This window comes from Lepisma saccharinum, chromosome 23, assembly GCF_977018435.1.
Source record: "Lepisma saccharinum chromosome 23, izLepSacc3.1, whole genome shotgun sequence".
In the NCBI taxonomy this organism is placed as follows: Eukaryota; Metazoa; Arthropoda; class Insecta; order Zygentoma; family Lepismatidae; genus Lepisma; species Lepisma saccharinum.
The window spans coordinates 62430144-62450924 of NC_139251.1; the positions used below are offsets into that span (position 1 = coordinate 62430144).

The following is a 20781-nucleotide window of genomic DNA, read 5'->3' on the forward strand; positions in this document are numbered from 1 at the left end:
ACATAATCTTTTGAACATGAACAACTTATATTATATATTCCTGTGGTTTCCACATCTGGTAGCGAGTTTCTCATTTTGAATTCATTAAATGTACATTCCAAACTTCTTGGTGATTTAAAAACAATTTTGAAATTAAAACTTCTAAAAATTTTTGCAATTTTATGTGAGAATCCCTTGTGGAATGGAATGCACACAAATTTCATTTCAACAGATTTTTCATCTTTGTCTGTATTTCTCTTTTCCTTTAGTTTTCTTGCAACTTGTTTTTTGATTTGGTTTATTCTGTTAGTGTGAAAGCCATTTTCTTTTGCTATATTAAAGAGCCTTTCTTCTTCATTTTTGATATCCTCATTATTAGAACATAGTCTTTGTGCTCTCAGGAAAAAAATTAAAAATATGTTATCCATTGTTATACATGAATGTTCTGATTTGGCATGGATGTATTTTTCCCCCGCTAATTTTTTTCTATGGACTGATGTTTGAATTGTTGAGTCAGTTGTCTTAATTTGCAGATCAAGGAAAGAAATTACATTGTTATTCATGGGTTCGCAAGTGAATTTTATGCGACGATGTGATTCATTTAACGATTTAAATACGTCCATGATGGTGTTCTCATTTTTAGCAATAATTAGCACATCATCTACATATCTGATGTAGAGTTTGATATCTGCACCTATCGCATTAACAATTGGAGATTCTATGTAATGAAGGAAAATGCTGGAGATGATTCCGGATACTGGGTTTCCCATTGATAGACCATTATTTTGCTGATAGATTTTGCCATCAAATATAAAGTAATTGTAATTTGCACATACAGTAAACCATCGAACCATTTCCCATGATTCTACTGGGTTAACCTTCATCTCAATAAGCCATCTGTGTAATGCATCTGTGGCACCTTCTATTGGGACACTAGGATATAAATTTTCAACATCAAAACTTGCAATACGATACTCACTATTCCAAACAATATTTTTTAGTTTCTGTTTCAGTTCATATAATTCTATCATGCAAGCAATGCGTACATACAAGAAAAACTATTACGTTACGTTTAGTTTATGTTTTATAATAAAATAAATTACTGCCTTGGTCAGTATATCTAGTTTTTCATATCATGGGAACAAGGCTTAATGGTGTTATAATTGTGGATTAAAGTGTTTAAACAGTCTTCATTAAAGCCCGATGGTCTTCCTAAATGCGGAGAATCATCGAAGTCAAAATTGCCCTCTTTAGCTCACAAAAAACACTGTCGTCCTTCAAATCTGCAAAATTCAATGCGTATATTCACAAGCACAACAATGATACTCCAATTGAACATTAAAAGATAAACAAACTCGTAACACCGCAGTGTTGCCATACCAAACACAAACGCTAAAAACTTATGCATCAACCCAATATATTGCTCCTCAAAACAGATACAATTACAGTATTTTAATATTGATATAACATGGTATCTAAACCTGATTTTTAAGTAATTCTCAGTTATACATATTATTTTCCCTTCACCTTGACATAAGTATAACTCAGGTTCACCTGTATTCACATACAAGGAATGACTGAAAAAGTAAAATTACATAAAAGTTCACATAATACCAGGAAGGTTATTTTCCTGTAGTTTACGGTTATTACAAGCATAAGAAAACAGTTTTTCGTTGTGACGTTTCAGAACACACGTTCCCTTGACTAGACATTTATTTTCATTTTGACTAAAGATACAGGTATAACAATGGTTAGCATTTTTTTTAAAAAAAAAAAGAATCCGTTATATAATGGATGTTGTCAATGTTAAATTGTTGTAATATAGCAACTTATAGGTGGCCGCGGTGGCTCAGTCGGTAACGCGTCTGACTACCATGCTCAAGGTCCCGGGTTCGATCCCCGGCCGGTTCAAATCCGGGAACTTTTCTAACGTTGGAAGTGGCTCCGGCGCCCACCCAGCGTCGAATAACATGGGTACCTGGGGGAAACCCTGGGGGGTAAAGGCGGTCAGGGGCGGTCTACCGGATCAAGAAAGTGTGGGGCGTTACCCCCACACCCCCTATACGCCTTCATGGCGTAGTGCTAAGCACAGGGGAGCACTTTACCTTTTTTTTATAGCAACTTAACTGTGAAAAGAAGCAGTCTGTAAACTACAGGAAATTCTACAATGCGTACATACAAGAAAAACCAGGAAGGTTACTGTAAGACTAAATTATGTATCACATTGGCAACCATCCTCATCATCATGATAAATACAGCAATAGAAGAGGAGCATAAAATACAACAAAGACATAGATTTTCTAATTTTGATGATCTGAGAAATAATATTGATTTAAAAAAAATAATTAACTATAAGCATTACGTGATTCCAAAATTTAGTGTGACCATTGATCTCACGTGTAGACTTCTGAATATTTTATAGCAAAAAACTAGTAAATTGTCAAGATATAGTCCAAATGGAATACTTATATATTACAATTTATAAATATCCTGAACAACTTTAATTTATCAAGATCAGTCATCGCTAGAAGCTATTCTTCTATTAGCAATGATGATAAACTTACCAATTTATCATTACTTTTCTTTCTTAGGTTTCTTTTTGGAGTCACACACACACTCAGTGCTGGAATTCTGAAAATAAAACAAACACCTTGGATTAATTGATTGGCCTAGATTTGATTTCCGGTTGAACTTAGACGCTTCACTGAAATTCCTACATACTAATATCCCAGTTCCATTTTGTAGACACAAAGCGTGGTTGTTCACTTAAATTCCCAGACTACAGAATTGCTGTGGATCTACGGGAAGGAAGAACAGGGGTACATGAGCCAAAGCAACTATTAAAAATTGTAACATGAAACAACATTAAGGTTTGGCATATACAGGAGATGTACCAGCTATGTTGAAATATCAGAGAAAAATGCAGGTTTGGACAAGCCTGACCTTTTCACTGAAATTTCTACATAGTACATCTCCTGCGTGTGCTAAATCTCAATGCAATTTACACAGAAAACCAGGCAAAAATCGATCTTTGCAGTGCTTCAAAGACAACAGATCCTGTTGTGGTAGCACTGGCATGAATAATTCCACACAGGTAAACTGCGACAGCAAAAATTCATGAGAAGCCAGGGCTGGCTCGGTAGATCAGTTGGTACAGCATTGACATGGTATGCCAGTCCTGATCGAGGCTATATTTTTCGTGGAAATTTCAGCATGTATCAATATGGGGTTCACGTGAAATTCTAAAGCTATAAATATTGGAATTAAGTATTGCATATTCCACTGTAATATAAGCGTTCATTTGATTGTGATGACACAACTTAGGCAGAATACAGACAGATAGATCTGGTAAGAATCACCAATATGCTACTGCCAACACTGCGTCAATACCACTGCTTTCTATTTACATAACAGAGCACAGTTCTTGATTCTGTGTATATAAATGCCACTTCAGGCCAATATTACTATCAATATATGCATGCATGCACTGAATCAACTATAGTAACTTTAGGAGTCACATGAGCTGGTCAAGAGCACTCGAGTCATTTTTTCAACTTCAGTGTCATAAAACAAATAAATTACATATAAAAACACTAAACTTCTACTGTCTCATTCAAAAATATTAAGTCCTCTGTTTACACGCTTGTAAAATTGTACTGCACGAGAGGAAAAAGCCAAATATATCTTATTGGACAGCCAGAAGTATCTGCTTTAAGACAAAAGTAAGTCAAAGTGATTTTAAATGATTTTAAATCTGGCTGTTCTTTATTCAGACAAAAATGTTTGCAAGAGTTTATTTTCTTTTCCTTGTGTTTTATAAGTAGATTTCAATTTGAGTGTAACTTATTGTAAATCTGTCATAAAATATGATATTTTTTTTTGTGATTGAAGCTTGTGTATGTAGAAAAATTAGAGTTGGAGGTGGTCAAAAGAAACTGCTTTTTTCGTTGGGCTTTTTTCACAAAAGTGTCTCAAATCAATAAAAATATAGGAGTTGGCAGTATTTTTCCTGTTCCATGGTTTTCGTTTATCTCCCTACTGTAAAATAGACACTCAATTTCTAAACAGAAAATACAATTTACAATTTGAAATTCATAGCTAGACATAAACAGTATTTTCAAAGAAGCTGGCTTTTTTGAATGGGCGGTTCTTACCAAGTGTTATCTTCATATTTCAGTAGGCTTATTAAATATATCTATGTAGTATAAACATATTTACATAACTAGAGTAGTTTTGCATACATTTTTAATATAATCTAATACTACGATATGATTTTCAAAATTTGAATGTGTCATATGAACACGTACCTACATGAAGCAAAAAAGAAAATACTGCTCTACCTTTTGAAAATCTACTATCAAATCTCTTTACATTAAATATTGTGTTCAGTAAAATATATTTGTATTCTGGCTTTCCCGTACATCATGTATAATTTGGTTAAATGGCCGCCAAACCTGGTCATGGACCAACCAGAGATGTATTTTGGCTGCTCCTTGCAGTGGTTCTGAACCTTTGTGACACCACAGCCCAGTAAATTTATTTCTTACAAGTCGATGCCCTGAACCCATTTCTCATCTTTCAAACTATATATGTAAATTAATATAAAAAAGGTAAAGTGTTCCCCTGTGCATAGCACCACGCCATGAAGGCGTATAGGGGGTGTGGGGGTAACGCCCCACACTTTCTTGATCCGGTCGTGAGTGGGGGGTAATGTGATCAGCATCATGCCCCTGACCGCCTTTACCCCCCGGGGTTTCCCCCAGGTACCCATGTTATTCGACGCTGGGTGCGCGCCGGGGCCGCTTTCACCGTTAGAAAAGTTCCCGGATTTGAACCGGCCGGGGATCGAACCCGGGACCTTGAGCATGGTAGTCAGACGCGTTACCGACTGAGCCACCGCGGCCAACCATGTAAATTAATATGCACCCTTAAATAATATTAAATATTAATATATAAACTATGACAATCATAAAGAGTAATAAATAGTTCAATTATGTATAGATTTGCTATCAAATGTAAAATTAGATTTAAATTAGTTGTCAACCACTGGGTGGAAAGAACCTTTGCCAGTGCTTGAGAAACACCGGCACTAAAACTGATGCAGAAGGAAATACGATTGACTGCAAGTGGCAAAAAAGAAAAACAAATCTACTAAAAAATCTGGCTAATTTGGACTAGACCTACAGTTTGAAATTAGATCCAAAGCACTCTACCTCCACTGAGGATTGAACATCAGCCCCCTTCTTATTACCTATCAAAAAGCCAGCCTTTTTCACAACAACTGTACTTTCAATTTGTTCTCTGTGATTTACAGGCTAAATTGAATGTTAATCTCGGATAAAGTAGCTAACAATCTTGTAAAGTATAGAGGGCATTCAGACAGAAGCAACACATGACAGTGGGGGAGGGGGTCACATTGAAGTGACAAGTGACATGGGCCCTTACAGTGTATAAGCAAGCACTCACCACATATGCTCAAACAAGACTGAGGCAACACGATCCGTGCCATTGAAGGAGCTTTCAGACTGAAGAAGTCACAGGTGACAAGCGACGCAATCTCCTTCAGTATAAAGCAAAACATTTGCTGTGCATGTAAGAACAACAGAGCAAAGCGGGACTATGCATGCCACTGAGAAAACACTATAGTCCAAGCAACATGCAAGTGACATGTTTAGATCGTCGTACTTTGTTTCAAAAGGTTGAATAGATTACCAAGGGTCTGCTTCCAAGTGAGGCGTGTCACTTTCTCCTTCGGTCTGAAAGTTCCATGAGAAGTGCAAGTGACATTTGCCATCATATGTTGCTTCAGTTCGAAAGGTTGCATTCAAAGGGTTGGTTTCCAAGAGCCACGTGTTGCTTCCGTCTCAAAGCTCCATTAAACAGGATATATACACACATTCACGTAATACGTATACTTCTGCATGTGTGTTAACTAACTAAGTAATTCTCTAGCCTTCTTTAACCCGAAGGTTCATGGCTGCAGCAACACAGGCCTTCCATCTGTCCCTATCTTGAGCAAGATCTATATACTCTTTTCCATCCCTACCGATTTCCTTTAGGTCCATCTCAACGTTCTCCCTCCATCTTCGTCTTCGCCTTCCTACAGGTCTCTTACCATCTGTTTTCCCAACAAGAATCCTGTAAACTCCTCTTTCCTCTCCCATTCGTGCCACATGGCCTGCCCACCTAAGTCTTCTTGATTTAATTATTCTAATAATATCTGGACATGAGTACAAATTATGTAGTTCTAAATTATGTAACCTTCTCCACTCACCTGTCTCCTCATCCCTTTTAGGTCCAAAGATTTTCCTAAGGATCTTATTTCCGAATACTCTCAATTGATGTTCCTCTTTCAATGTAAGGGACCAAGTTTCACACCCATATAATACTACAGGCAAAATTACTGTTTTGTATATTTTAACTTTTAGTTTCTTAGATATTAAACGAGAAGACAAAAGTTTATGAAGAGAGAAGTAACATGCATCTCCTGAATTAAGCCTACTTTTTATTTCCTCTTTAATATAATTTTCATTTGTTAATATTACTCCTAAGTATTTGAATTTGGAAACTGGTTCAAACGAGTTGTTATCAATAATTAGATTTTGATTATTACCTAACACTTGGTTTCGGCCTGTAAGCATATATTTAGTTTTGTCTTTGTTAACTTCCAAACCTATTTCTTTAGCAGTTTTGAAAAATATTTTAGCATTATTCTTAATTGTATTCACATCATCCCCCAGTAAGTCTACATCATCTGCATATGCTAACAACTGAGTCACACCATTTAATTTTAGTCCTTCTTTAGTTTCTTTTACCTTCCTAACAGCATATTCTAACGCAAAATTAAAGAGCAATGGAGATAATGCATCTCCTTGTTTTAACCCATCATGAATTGTAAATTTGTCAGACACATTAATACCCACATGAATTTTACTTTCTGTTTCACTGGTGCATATTTTTATCATACTAACAAGCTTCTTAGGTATTCCAAACTCTACTAATATATTATATAATTTATCTCTTTTGACCGAATCATATGCTTTTTTGAAATCAATGAATAGCTGATGGACATTTTGATTATATTCCCACTTTTTTTCAAGTGTCTGTCTGATGTGAAAAATTTGATCTGTAGTTGATCTGTTACGTTTAAATCCACATTGATAATCACCTATAATTTCATTAGCATATGGGGTTAGTCTTGTTAAAAGAATGTTAGACAATATTTTGTATGTTGTTGAGAGTAGAGAAATTCCACGGTAATTACTGCAGTTCATTTTATCACCTTTTTTAAACACAGGAACAATTATGGATTCTTTCCACTGTTGAGGGATTTCTTCTTTATTCCATATTAAACAAATTAATTTATGAATTTGACATATTAATGAATTTCCACCATATTTAATTAACTCAGCTGGTATTAAATCAATGCCAGGTGCTTTGTTATTTTTTAGCCTTTTAATAGCATCTTTAACTTCAGTCAAGTTAGGTTCTGGAACTAAAGGTTCTGCTGTGTGGACTTCATTTACTTCTGATTTATCTCCTACATGGACATTTAAAAGGTCATTAAAGTAGTTCTTCCATCTATTTAGAATATCGCTTGGGTCAGCTAGAAAATCACAGTCTTTATCTTTTATCAAGGTTGCCACCCCTTTTTAAACTCATTTACACCTTTATATAAATCTCTGATATTTTTATTTTTGCTGTTTGTTTCAATTTCGTTAATTTGGCTTTTCAAGTAATCTCTTTTTTTACTTCTAAACGTGCGGTTAACTTCTCGCTTTATTCTATTATAATTGCTTAGATTTGTATCATCCGAGTTATTTAACCACCTAAGTCTAGCCTGATTTCTTATTTCTATTAGATTATGACATTCATTATCAAACCATGGCTTACTTACGGTTTATGGTATCCTATACTTTCTTTAGCTGCTGATTCTATTGCATTACGTATGTGCTCCCAATTCTTATTTACATCTGTTTCATTTATATTTTCATCATCATTTAAATCCTGCAAAACATCAAATCTATTTGACAGTTTAATTTGGTAATCTTTCTTAATTCTTTCATCAGTAAACTTTCCTGTATCAAATTTTAGAACTTTTAGATTTTGTTGCTTATGATTTATCACTGAGAGTCTTTCTCTTAATTTAGCAATTACTAAATAATGGTCACTGGCACAGTCAGCAGCTCTATGTGTACGAACGTCAATTATACTAGTATGCCTTCTCTTATCAATGAGAATATGGTCTATCTGATTATGAGTTTTAACATCTGGAGAAGACCAGGTATATTTATGGATATCTTTATGTTTAAAAGTGGTACTTTTCACAATTAAATTCTTTGAGGTTGCAAAAGTAATCAATCTTATACCATTATCATTACTTAATTCATGAAGACTTTCTTTACCAATCATGGGTTTAAATGTCTCTTCTTTGCCAATCTGTGCATTACAGTCACCTAACAGAATTTTCATATCATACTGAGAAAATTTATCAAAGACCTGTTCTAACTCTGCATAAAAATCATCTTTAGTATTATCATCTTTATTTTCCGTTGGTGCATGTATGTTTATTAAAATAATTTTACACCACCTACCCTGTAAAACTGCATATGATATCCTATCATTAATAAATTCTACTGTTTTAAGAGCCGAGATAATTCTATTATTTATGAAAAAGCCTGTTTCAAAATTATGATTTTCAGTACCACCATAGAAAAAAGTATAATTTTTAGTTTTACAATTCCCTTCTCCTGGCCACCTAACTTCCTGGACAGCTACTACATCTAATTTATACTTAACTATCTCATTAACTGTACACTGAAATGCCCCAGGCCGGTAAAGGCTCAGAACATTCCAGGTGCCTAATTTAATATCCTTATTCCTAACGTAGATCTTATCTGCATGTGTGTTGTGAACACTAAACATTTTTAATTGTCCCGAAATCTGGAATATTTTTATATTAACATTTGTTTCATATTTTATGACATCAACATTTAAATTGAGACACAACCAAGTAAAAGCTTGTTTTAAGTCAATTTCATGGTCAGATATGCTCATCAGGACTACACGTTTAGTTTTAACCCTAGCTGACCCATGCCGTACAAGCAACTTACCGTATCATGCCTTTTTTTTACGTTACATACCGGTGGGCCAGTTATTTATTAATTATAATAATTACAAAATTATAAATTTACAATTCATGATGGGTTAAAACAAGGAGATGCATTATCTCCATTGCTCTTTAATTTTGCCTTAGAATATGCTGTAAGGAAGGTAAAAGAAACTAAAGAAGGACTAAAATTAAATGGTGTGACTCAGTTGTTAGCATATGCAGATGATGTAGACTTACTGGGGGATGATGTGAATACAATTAAGAATAATGCTAAAATATTTTTCAAAACTGCTAGAGAGATAGGTTTGGAAGTTAACAAAGAGAAAACTAAATATATGCTTACAGGCCGAAACCAAGTGTTAGGTAATAATCAAAATCTAATTATTGATAACAACTCGTTTGAACCAGTTTCCAAATTCAAATACTTAGGAGTAATATTAACAAATGAAAATTATATTAAAGAGGAAATAAAAAGTAGGCTTAATTCAGGAAATTCATGTTACTTCTCTCTTCATAAACTTTTGTCTTCTCGTTTAATATCTAAGAAACTAAAAGTTAAAATGTACAAAACAGTAATTTTGCCTGTAGTATTAAATGGGTGTGAAACTTGGTCCCTTACATTGAAAGAGGAACACAAATTGACAGTATTTGAAAATAAGATCCTTAGGAAAATATTTGGACCTAAAAGGGATGAGGATACAGGTGAGTGGAGAAGGTTACATAATTCGTATTCATGTCCAGATATTATTAGAATAATTAAATCAAGAAGACTTAGGTGGGCAGGCCATGTGGCACGAATGGGAGAGGAAAGGGTTCACAGGATTCTTGTTGGGAAACCTGATGGTAAGAGACCTGTAGGAAGGCCAAGACGAAGATGGAGGGACAACGCTGAGATGGACCTAAAGAAAATCGGTAGAGATGGAAAAGAGTATATAGAACTCGCTCAAGATAGGGAAAGATGGAAGGCCTGTGTTGCTGCAGCCATGAACCTTCGGGTTTAAGAAGGCTAGAGAGTTAGTTAGTTAGTTACAAAATTACTATCATTAATAAAAAATTATTGCTTGAGTGTCTGGCATATATTTCATCATTCACTAAAACTCACAAAATCCATAATATTTTTTTATTAATGCTTTTTTGTTTGTAGAAGTGCAGTTGTTTATTAAATAACTAACTCTCTAGCCTTCTTAAACCCGAAGGTTCATGGCTGCAGCAACACAGGCCTTCCATCTGTCCCTATCTTGAGCAAGATCTATATACTCTTTGTTTATTAAATATAATAATTACAATAATTACCAACTAATTCTACCAACTGGCATGAGTATCTCAAATAAGATTCATTCAAAGATGGCACCTGATATGTCCACCAAGTGCATTTTGCCTCCTAATTAATTCAACTTGTTTTTATGAACAAAAGTAGTATAGAAATATTGGGAACATCCTAGGAAACAATGTAATTTATTTTCAAAATAGAGGTGGTGGGCCTGCAAGCCCCTTACCCCCTCCCCCTCCCCTTGGTAAGCTAGGGTTAAAACTGCATCTGAACCACTATGCAATATGTGTCAAGTGTCCACTGGGATTGGCCAATATCTGTCTCTTGGCTGCTACATCATGTAATTTTTTTTTTAGCTAATTGTAAAATATGTTACTACAAACCTGTAAACTCATAACAGTAACTTCAAGTGAAATAGGTTAGCTGTAATTGGTAAAAAGGCAAAATTTCCATTTCTTTTCCAAAAACGTCTGCTTACTATCGAAAAAAAAAGTCCATTCAAAAAAGCCAGCTTTTTTGCAACTCTAAGAAAAATGTCAGTCATATAGGGTAAACATGCCAGTTATTGAACAATTAAGCACACTGAAGGAAAAAAATGTGTATAACTGTAATGGGAATGGTAGAAATTTTAGTGTAATTTGTTTCTGACATTCCAAATAGCACCTTTATTTTAAATAATAGAGACTTTCTTCCCATGGATCTGCTGGAAATTGTTTATGTACAAAAACATAGTAGAGTATAAAAAAACAAGTAAATGAACACGACATCCCAGTTAATAAACACACGATGACCCAGTAACTGAACAGATTAAGATAATTTGCAAACACTGCAACAAATCAAAGGCCAACTCGAGATGAATGGTAAACAAGATACTCAGTATGCAGTTGTATATATTTATCACATTTTGAAAACTTCGGTCATGTCAAAAACAATAAAGTGCTGCTGTTCCATAAAACTTTAAGTAGGCCATTTTCTCCTTCTGAGATCATTTGACGAAAACAGCTAATCAGGGATAATCTCACTTCCGATAGGCTACCGAAAGGACATATGTTGTTCCTTTTGATTGGAGGGTTTGTAATACCTTATTATTTACAGAAATATGTGTCACGTTCATTCACTGGGGGCTGTTCATTCACTGGCATGTTTACCCCTACCTATAACGTTTCTATCATTTGTGGATCGGCCACAATTAATGCTTAATTAGTGTTGCAAACTCAGTAATGGTAGGCCCAGTGACAATGCAATGCATATCAAAATGATGGTTATGGAATAAAATATCCATTGCTCATTTTTAAACACTGTGCAAATTTAAAAGAACAGACAGAATTGTTTTCCTTGGGCAATAGGCTCCTGCATTTTTGCCTCGTTGCTATTAATGAACATGGTGCAAGTGCATCTTGTTGCCAAACATCACCCACCTGCTCTTTAAACTCCATGTCCAGGCAGCAGCTTGAAATGAGAAGACGAAATGTTGGAACCACTACAACTACTCAACACCAAGATTAGGTGAATAACACACAATTCAGATGAATCTTTGTTCAAAATACATGAAAAAGTTAATTATCATCATATATGTAAATACATATTTATGTATGAAGCTGAAATCGGTTGATTTTTCTATTATCCTTGCACATCATGGCATGTAGAACTGAAAAATTTAGTTTTTAATTTTCCATATTTGTACATACAGGGTGTCTCAATAAGTCACTTAACACCCTCAGTACAAGGCCACTGCAGCATGGAATGTGAAAATGGCGATGACCAATCATTGCCTGGCCAAGGAGGAACCACATTGACGCCACCCACACAGTCGGTGGCCATCTTGAATTCAACTTCAGAATTTTAAATGGGAAGGGGGTCGTGCGACATATCAAAATGGGCTAGAATTTCACGAGAAATGCAATGGTGAAGGTTTTTTCGACGTATCTTTAACCAGTAAAATGTTATGACTGAATTCTTGTACCAATTTGCTCCTTTTCGAGGTGTTAGAAAAATGCCTTAAAATTTGTTTAGCGCATCGGTAATGCATCGAGATCAAAGTGACGTCTAGGGAGAGAAGTTTGCATGCCATTGCACACGATTTTAATCGGATACATCCATGAAGAGCTGTGCATTATAAATGGTTGTCGTGAACAATTTACAGTGTGACGCTTCCATTGAATTAAAAGTCCTTCACAGTGACAAGGCTAATGTTTATGTTCAGAAGGAAGTTCATAAACAGAATATGGAACCCTTGTCATCTGATAATTAACTTTGGACAAAAACAGGTTCATAACGTTTCCATAAGTGTTCTGGTGTTCTTCCCTATTGAAAAAACTCTGTAAAAAGTACCTTCTTCCATAAGAAAGGATGAAAAAAAACTGTTTATTTAACAAATCCAAGTAGCCCTAAGCATTTAAGGTTCCGTTGATGGAAAATTGACTAACCAATCGTGTTCCACACAGCACGCCACACCATTAACTTACCAACACTAACCAATCAGCTTTGATCTGTCGAAAATGGGTTATCAGAAAAAAAGCATCGAATATTCTGTTTATGAACTTCCTAATGAACATAAACATTAGCCTTGTCACTGTGAAGGACTTTTAATTCAATGGAAGCGTCACACTGTAAATTGTTCACGAGAACCATTTATAATGCACAGCTCTTCATGGATGTATCCGATTAAAATCGTGTGAAATGGCATGCGAACTTCTCTCCCTAGACGTCACTTTGATCTCGATGCATTACCGATGCGCTAAACAAATTTTAAGGCATTTTTCTAACACCTCGAAAAGGAGCAAATTGGTACAAGAATTCAGTCATAACTTTTTACTGGTTAAAGATACGTCGAAAAAAACCTTCACCATTGCATTTCTCGTGAAATTCTAGCCCATTTTGATATGTCGCACGACCCCCTTCCCATTTAAAATTCTGAAGTTGAATTCAAGATGGCGGACATCAAGATGGCCGCCGACCATGTGGGTGGCGTCAATGTGGTTCCCCCTTGGCCAGATAACGATTGGTCATCGCCATTTTCACATTCCATGCCGCAGTGGCCTTGTACTGAGGGTGTTAAGTGACTTATTGAGCCACCCTGTACATTGGGTTTTGGCTCATATTTTACGTATTATTTCCATATTTCAGAACATTTCTCAACATATACTCCATATTTGCACAATAACATGGTCCCATGTGACCGAAAGAGTTGGGGGAATTTCTTTTGAACAACTGACAAAGTCTGCAGTGACGATAAACAAACGAAAGTTTACAACCTTCTTTATGCTCTCCAATTGTGTTAATTACAAGTTTTCTATCATCCAAATAATAATATTTGTTTCCCTTCTTCAATTTTACATCTCCCAACTTTTGTTATTGTAAAACACTTGTAATTCCTGTTTACTTATAATTGTTATCAACAATAGATAATGAGGGCTCAAGCATCGGCTCCAGGTTGTTACAAACATTATTTTGGCAATGTTGGAAGTGTGTCCCAAGTATATGTGTGTGTGTGTGTGTGTGAGAGAGAGAGAGAGAGAGAGAGAGAGAGAGAGAGAGAGAGAGAGAGAGAGAGAGAGAGAGAGATACACAGAGGAGAATGCGAAACCAGAGGTCATGGGTTTGTATGTTTGGTATAGTGGAACCACAAGCAAAACAACCTGCGCAGACCAGCGACTCCTGTGCACCATACACATAGGGGAGGAGGAAAGAAGGGAAAGCTTCGCGGGAACTTTTCGTCCTAGGTTTTTTTCCTTGTGATCACTCTATAAGATCTTTCATTGACTTCATTCAAATCACCCTTATCCTTGCATGCAATCTCGCTGTTCAAATTCACAACATAAAATGATATTGAGAAAATGACGTGTCACATAAAGATCGGATAAACACCAGAAAATAAGACAAAAACTACAGTACAGAAAAATACATGCTCTCATTTATTATTTCACACTCCACTAATGCTTTGGATCAGACCAACAGGACACACTTACACGATTATTACATGTCATGTGGCAAAGCTGTGGAATTCACCTGCAAACTGTGGAGTCTGGAGTTGGCTGCATCTCGCCATATGCCCATTTACCATATTAGCAGCACAAAATAATAATTAATGTATCTCGTCATATTTGAGATACACATGTCACACTTCTAGATTTTGATGAAATGTGTTGTATCAAGTACCCCCCCCCCCAAATATAATTGAGCTCACAATCATGACTTTCAAGTGTGCACATTTCCCTAAAATTTCCATTTCTGATATATCTATTAAAAATTTCCATTTGATTTTTTCCACATTTTTTTTTATCAGACTTGAAGTATACAAAATCTCAATATTATATCAACAGCTACAGACTGAGCCTCGCCCTACAATAAAGAAAATTTGAATTTAATTATAAACTGTATGGTGTTAATTGATTGATTGAGTTAGTTTGTGTTCTAAGTCCACTTTATGCACAGTAAGGATAATGGGGACTGGATCTAGTTTAAAGTGGGATCCGAAACCAATATGTGACTCCACCGAGTATCGAACCAAAGACCCCTTGATTAGAAGGCAGTAACGCTACCACTGCACCATCAGGGAGGCGCTGTATGTATGGTGTTAAGTTAGCTGTTGGAAAAGTTTGAAAATGTAAGGAAAACCACCCTTTTTAGTTAATCTTTCATTATAATAATTTTCAGATAATGCTTATACTTGAAGCTTTCCAATGAGGTCAAATTTGACTTTTTCTCCCATGTAGTACAATTTTACAAGCACATAAACTGAGGGCTCAACATTTTTGACACTGACAATTAGCAATATTTGGCCTGACGCTCTCGTCAACCATAGGAAGAAAGGAAGAAACAGTTCCTGATCACAATATCAATTACCCATAAAAAATGAAGCAGTATTTGTTAGTTCAGTTCAACATGCCAAGCAGTACTATACTCCTACTGCTAGCCTGCTAGCTAATAAATACAGTAAAATGTCACGTACAGCAAACATTGGAAAATTTACAAGATAAAAAAGATGCCCTTGACCCTCTGTACCCCCTTGAGAAAGTGAAATATTTTGCATGATTTAAGAAGATTATGTTCATTTCAGCTCATGGAAATGTGTTATTGTGAAGTAAAGTATGTCTGTTACCTTAGCGTGTTACCATACCGTGAAGCAGAATAGCTCTAAGGCTTCGCGCAAGTGAATACAGCACCAACACAACATTTCACAACAGCAACTGTAATTTTACGTCGTTAGGTTAGGAGTTGATTGCAATTTCTGATGTGTTCTTTTGCTATTTTAGTATGCATTTTTCAATCAATATAAAGGTTTACCCTATTTCATAAAATAAATACAAACACACACTATATTTTTTCACGGCAAAATTATAAATGTTCTTCTCAGAATCTTTGAAATTTTACTTCAGATTTGTAGATACAGTTAAATTTTGTATCATTTATATGATAAATAATAGCACACTTTTATAAATGTGTAACATGAAAGATTAAACTTATTTAAAAAATGAATTGTCAAAAAACAAGTTAATGATGTATGCACTTCCAACTAACAAAAGATATGTATGACTTTATGCTACATAAAAAATGGAAACTTATCAATTAAGTTTCCATGCTTTATGTAGCATAAAGTCATACATATTCAACATAATTTTCAAGGGGTATAGATCGATCACAAACAAAATAACCTTCGGCGAAAAGTCTTCGTTCAACTCAGGCCATAAGGAAGCATGCTCCACTCTGCCCCTCCCCTCCATGCAGAGTAGGGTGCACAGGAATTGCAGGTCTGTGCAGGCTTTTTTACTTGTGGTTCCACTATACACTTCCGTCACCAGCCCCTCAATATGTATAGAATATATCAAAATTTCGGAAAGAGTTTACAATACCAGACCACTCTCCAATTTCTATGAAATTTCACCTACTCACTAATTGTGAACTGCTAATCATGTATCTGCATGTAATAATTGGCGGTCAAGTATGGAAATCGTGAAAAAAATTAAATAAACTATGTTTTCTTAACGTAACGAACCCTACCATAAGAACAATAGCTCCACTGAAGATGACATTTTCCCAAAATAAAGAAATCAACAGGCAAGACAAGGTATAGTTCTTAGCTAAAATATTAATTTTTCTTTGTATTTGTACTAATGGAACCTATCCTAACCTTTTAGGCATTCCTCATCTGACGTCAGCATGATTGTTGTGTGTAAAGGAAGACCATTAACAAATTGCGAAATTGGTTCCGAATTGCTGTGTATCGACAATCACCATGGTAAATTGCAAGGTTATTTTAAAAGTTCTACACGTAAATGTACAATTTTAACAAGTGACCACCAAATATGAACTACAGATACGTCATCAGGACACCGAAATTAGTAAGTAGGCGAAATTTTATAGAAACTGGAGAGTGGTCCGGTAATGTAAACTCATGCCAAAATTTCATAGCATAAAACTGGATTTCTCATCATGCAACCCAAAAATTGTTACTTTTGTAACACATTCAAATTTGAAAATAGCTATGCAAATATATGTTTCCAGGCTCAAAAATTTTGAGACAAAATTGGTGTATCCTTCCATCCTAGTTCATGCAATATTATTAACATTTCATGCAGGTTACATCACTTGAATTACTTTTCTGTTTCTTCATACAAAACATAAGGACTTCCACCAATTGTCGATTTCAATTGAAATGATCATTGTGTGATCAGCAACATCCTCCCGACAATGTTATCTCCTTGTGACAATTTGATAGGATATAACTAAATTCGTGCAGAATTTTAATTGCCCGAAAATCAGCAGATAATTTCTTGTGGAATAGGTTAGAAATGAAAATTATGTATAGGATGCTTATGATTTTAAAATTTATACATGGTATCGGAAAACCACTTTCTCCCCGAATGACGAAAAGGGTAAACAAAAAGAAAAAAGTACTGGGTGGCCGAATTTCGGTACATATTTGTATACGATTATACGCACTCTATTATTTCTATGCTCCCGAACGAAATGTGATGTCACATAACCTAATTTTTGAGAAAATATATTCTTTTTTACAACAACGCGAGTCAACGTTATGTTTCTAACTAGAAAAATGCACAATACACAAAAGTACGAAATTATATTTACAATGAAACAATGTAATTTAAATGTAAATCTGGTTATGAGCACAGCATTTGCCATCTGTTACGCTCATTCAAACCAAATACACACGAGTGTGCCATGTATTTGACAACATGAAATATTCTAACACTACATTCGAATTTTAGAGATAAGAAGAAACACTTACTACTCCGCTACAATAGTACGCTGAATTCATCATGAATGTTAGCTTATCCCATCATATTCCCAACCACAGAACTCCCTGTACGTAGCATCAGAGTAAAAAATACATGTTATAATTTAATGCGTCCGTCATCTCCACAGAACTCCTCCGTCGGCCCTAATCAATACTTGGTTTTCAAGAAGCAAAGAGCGCGCTGCCCCTATCGCCCACAACATATTCACAATCGATCTTGGTAGTAAATAAGCATTTAAAATAATTACAACATAATAGCAAGCTACATAATAGTTTTAACTGTACTGAAAATGTTACTTCAAACACACAACATCACAGAACAATGCCATGAATCGCCCGTTTATAATGAGTCTACATACCCTTTCGAAATATCCGCCATGATTCTCGAGTCTGCGTTTACAAATCCTGGTGCGAATTATTAGCGGCAGATGTCTCTCATGTAAAAACTTAGTTGTCCGTTATACCAGCATTGGAATGACATATTGGATCCAAAACATGTAAAATTTTGCAATGGATTACCTAAGAAGGTTTTATTTAATCTTAATGTAAGATTGAATATGATCACAATTTCCTATTTAGAGCATCAAAAAACAATTTAAAAATTGGTTTACAATTTTGAGCATGTCTGCTCTAACGACACTACAGAGGGGGCGAGGGCAGAGTGGCTTTACAGGCTGCAGGATCCATATCAGTCTCTTTAACCATAGAGTTCCCACTACTGTTTAACCTAGCGCTGCCCCTGCCAGAAGAAATAAAAATTTGGAAATGTAATGTGATATAGATCATGCCGTGTACAAGGAAGGGGGTTAATGGAGTTCATAACCCTTCTTCCTCCTTGGTTTCTTAGAGAGTGTAAAGAAAATGTCTGCCGCCCCTTTTCGAGTTTTGTTTCATATGTGTTTCCAGCATTTCCTATCTAATAGGAGTCATGGGAAACATTATTGGAGCGTCCCCCAGTAATCCAAATGTATATTTAAATGTTGGTGTATTATGCAGAGCGCTCGAAGTGGGCAACAAGCTGCGGTGGTATAGTCGGTAGTGGGTCTGAATGCAGGCGCGGTTGGCCCTATAGCGCACAGGATCAGTGAACCCCCAGTAATATACGATAATCACCTCGAGAATGAACAATAAACAATGTCTTTACATTTTCACATTATTTCGCTAAAAATTCTACACAATAAGTCATGTATTTGTGCCCGTAATACGGTGAACTCTTTTGCTGAGAAGAAGAAACCGCGATTCGGCCGCCCTGATACAGACCCTCAGTTGAACCCCCACAGGACAGCTCTTGCCATTGTGAAAGCTTCGTGCGGGAGCAGAAGCTCGAGGAGGGTATACGACAAAATACATGGGAGATGAGATTTGCAGAACCTATGTTCAACCCAACGGTCATGCGCAGTTCGTTCTCTCGCAGAAGGCGCGGGACAAGGCTCCGATCTCGCTGCTTCCTCCCTTCCAGTGTTGCTGCGTGCGGTTCAAGTTTGAAGCGCACACATTACATATTCAATATTCTCTTTGTATCATTTTTGTACTGAACTTCTTGGGAATAAATGCAAAATTGTGGCAGAGATGGATGAGTGGAAACAAATAAAAGCTGGAATTAGATGCGATGAATTAAAATAAAGGAGATACATTACCAAAATAGCTCGTGCAGGAATTCAGAGGTTTTTCCTTAAAGGTGGAAACACTTCGGGTTCGCGAAAGAGAAAGAATGGCGCGAAGACGTGACTCGCTGTCGCTCGGTGTCAATCGTCTCAAGTTTGTTAGTTTTTGAAGTGCTTGGATACTTGTTGGAAAGTAGTAAGTGATGCTGCGAGTGAAGCGAGGGATGGACTTTACCTAGGTTATGTCACATGATGCAGTGTAGGCGTTGCTGTCCGCGCAGGTAAGAAATGACCGATAGAAATGCACGTAATTAACGTAAACGAACTTCCTTGTCCACTGAAAAAAAGCGTGTGCTGGTCGACCAGCCCCAAATTTGAAGAAAGCTATCTTGTATCAATGAAAGGGTCTCAGGTTCGATTTCTAGTATGCACATGCCATTAGTTGCCATTTCCCTTTAATAAATGTAGGACCAGTTCTGATTAGTCGGCATGGACGTCCGGAAGGGGAAAAGGGGGCAAAACCAAAAATTATATATTACACGCATATAATTTAATTTCAGTCACAGTAATTTTTGATAATTATTATAAAAGCGTTGCAGTAACTTCAGACTGAAGGAGTGTTTTTTGCTCCTCCTGAGGAAAAAATATATTACTTGCCCCTACTTGAGGACGTCCATTCCAACAAAACTCAACTTTTTTCATAAAGGCACAATTTATTGTAGTTTCAGCCCTAAATTTATTCGCACACCCCTAATACAAAACCTTATACTCCCATATAAAAAAAATTCTGGACAAATCTTTTAAGCCCGCCCCCCATCCTTTTGTTAGGCGAAGGAAGTTTATTTTGCGGAAACTGAATATATGTCACATGACTTCAGTGAACCCCCGGGTAAATAATGCACGAGCCGCGCCTGGAATGCCATGTAGGTGACCGACCCGGTTCGATTCCTAGGGTGGGTGATCTAAGGTCAGAATTTTACAGGCCTTGTCCCTACATTAAGTTGCTCTGGAGCTCATCCAGCCTCAAACAGGCCCCTACCTAGAATGGACATTTCCACTCAATTTTTTTTACAATAATTTTAAAAACTACACCCTGGAAAAATGACCCCTGCAAGTTTTCGCGTTTCTCTGCGTCCAGTTTAAGGCAGAAACGAGACTTCCAAAGTTGCGAGGCTAGCGTTGCGCTGAAAACACGCCGCCGCCATGTTACTACGTCACTCCTTAGGGAGAGCTCCTTTGTCGTCTGCTTCGAGCGTCCAGTTCCGGATGGGTAGCCCACGGTGAGCGAACACGTGAAGCAGTTTTACAAATCTGTACCGATTTAAATAATGGAAGAAGGGGCGGTAGGAGAAAGGAAAGCTATGCTTTGTAATGATCATTCTTCTATGAAATATCCGTGCTGCTCACGTGCAAGATAAATGAAAGGGTTCAGCTGCGTGTGTGTTCTCAGACCATGCGAAAAATATTGCTTATAAAAGTGGTTGCTGACCAGACACTCAAAACTACTTTTTAAACCTATATTTATCGATATTTACCGTAACCTATGTAGTGCAAAACA

At 36.2% G+C, this 20781-nt stretch overlaps 1 protein-coding gene across 1 annotated transcript in view; it reads right to left on the minus strand.

Annotated features, from left to right (window-relative positions):
* The window catches only part of Pask (PAS domain containing serine/threonine kinase), a 90390-nt gene extending 72384 nt beyond the window's left edge, over positions 1-18006 (minus strand). Inside the window, exons 1-3 of the mRNA XM_083144424.1 lie at positions 17979-18006; positions 11780-11810; positions 2544-2610 (exon numbers count right to left, since the gene is read on the minus strand). The gene's annotated coding sequence lies outside the window, so the exon portion shown is untranslated. The remainder of the gene's footprint in view (positions 1-2543; positions 2611-11779; positions 11811-17978) is intronic.
* Between the last annotated feature and the right edge of the window lie 2775 nt (positions 18007-20781).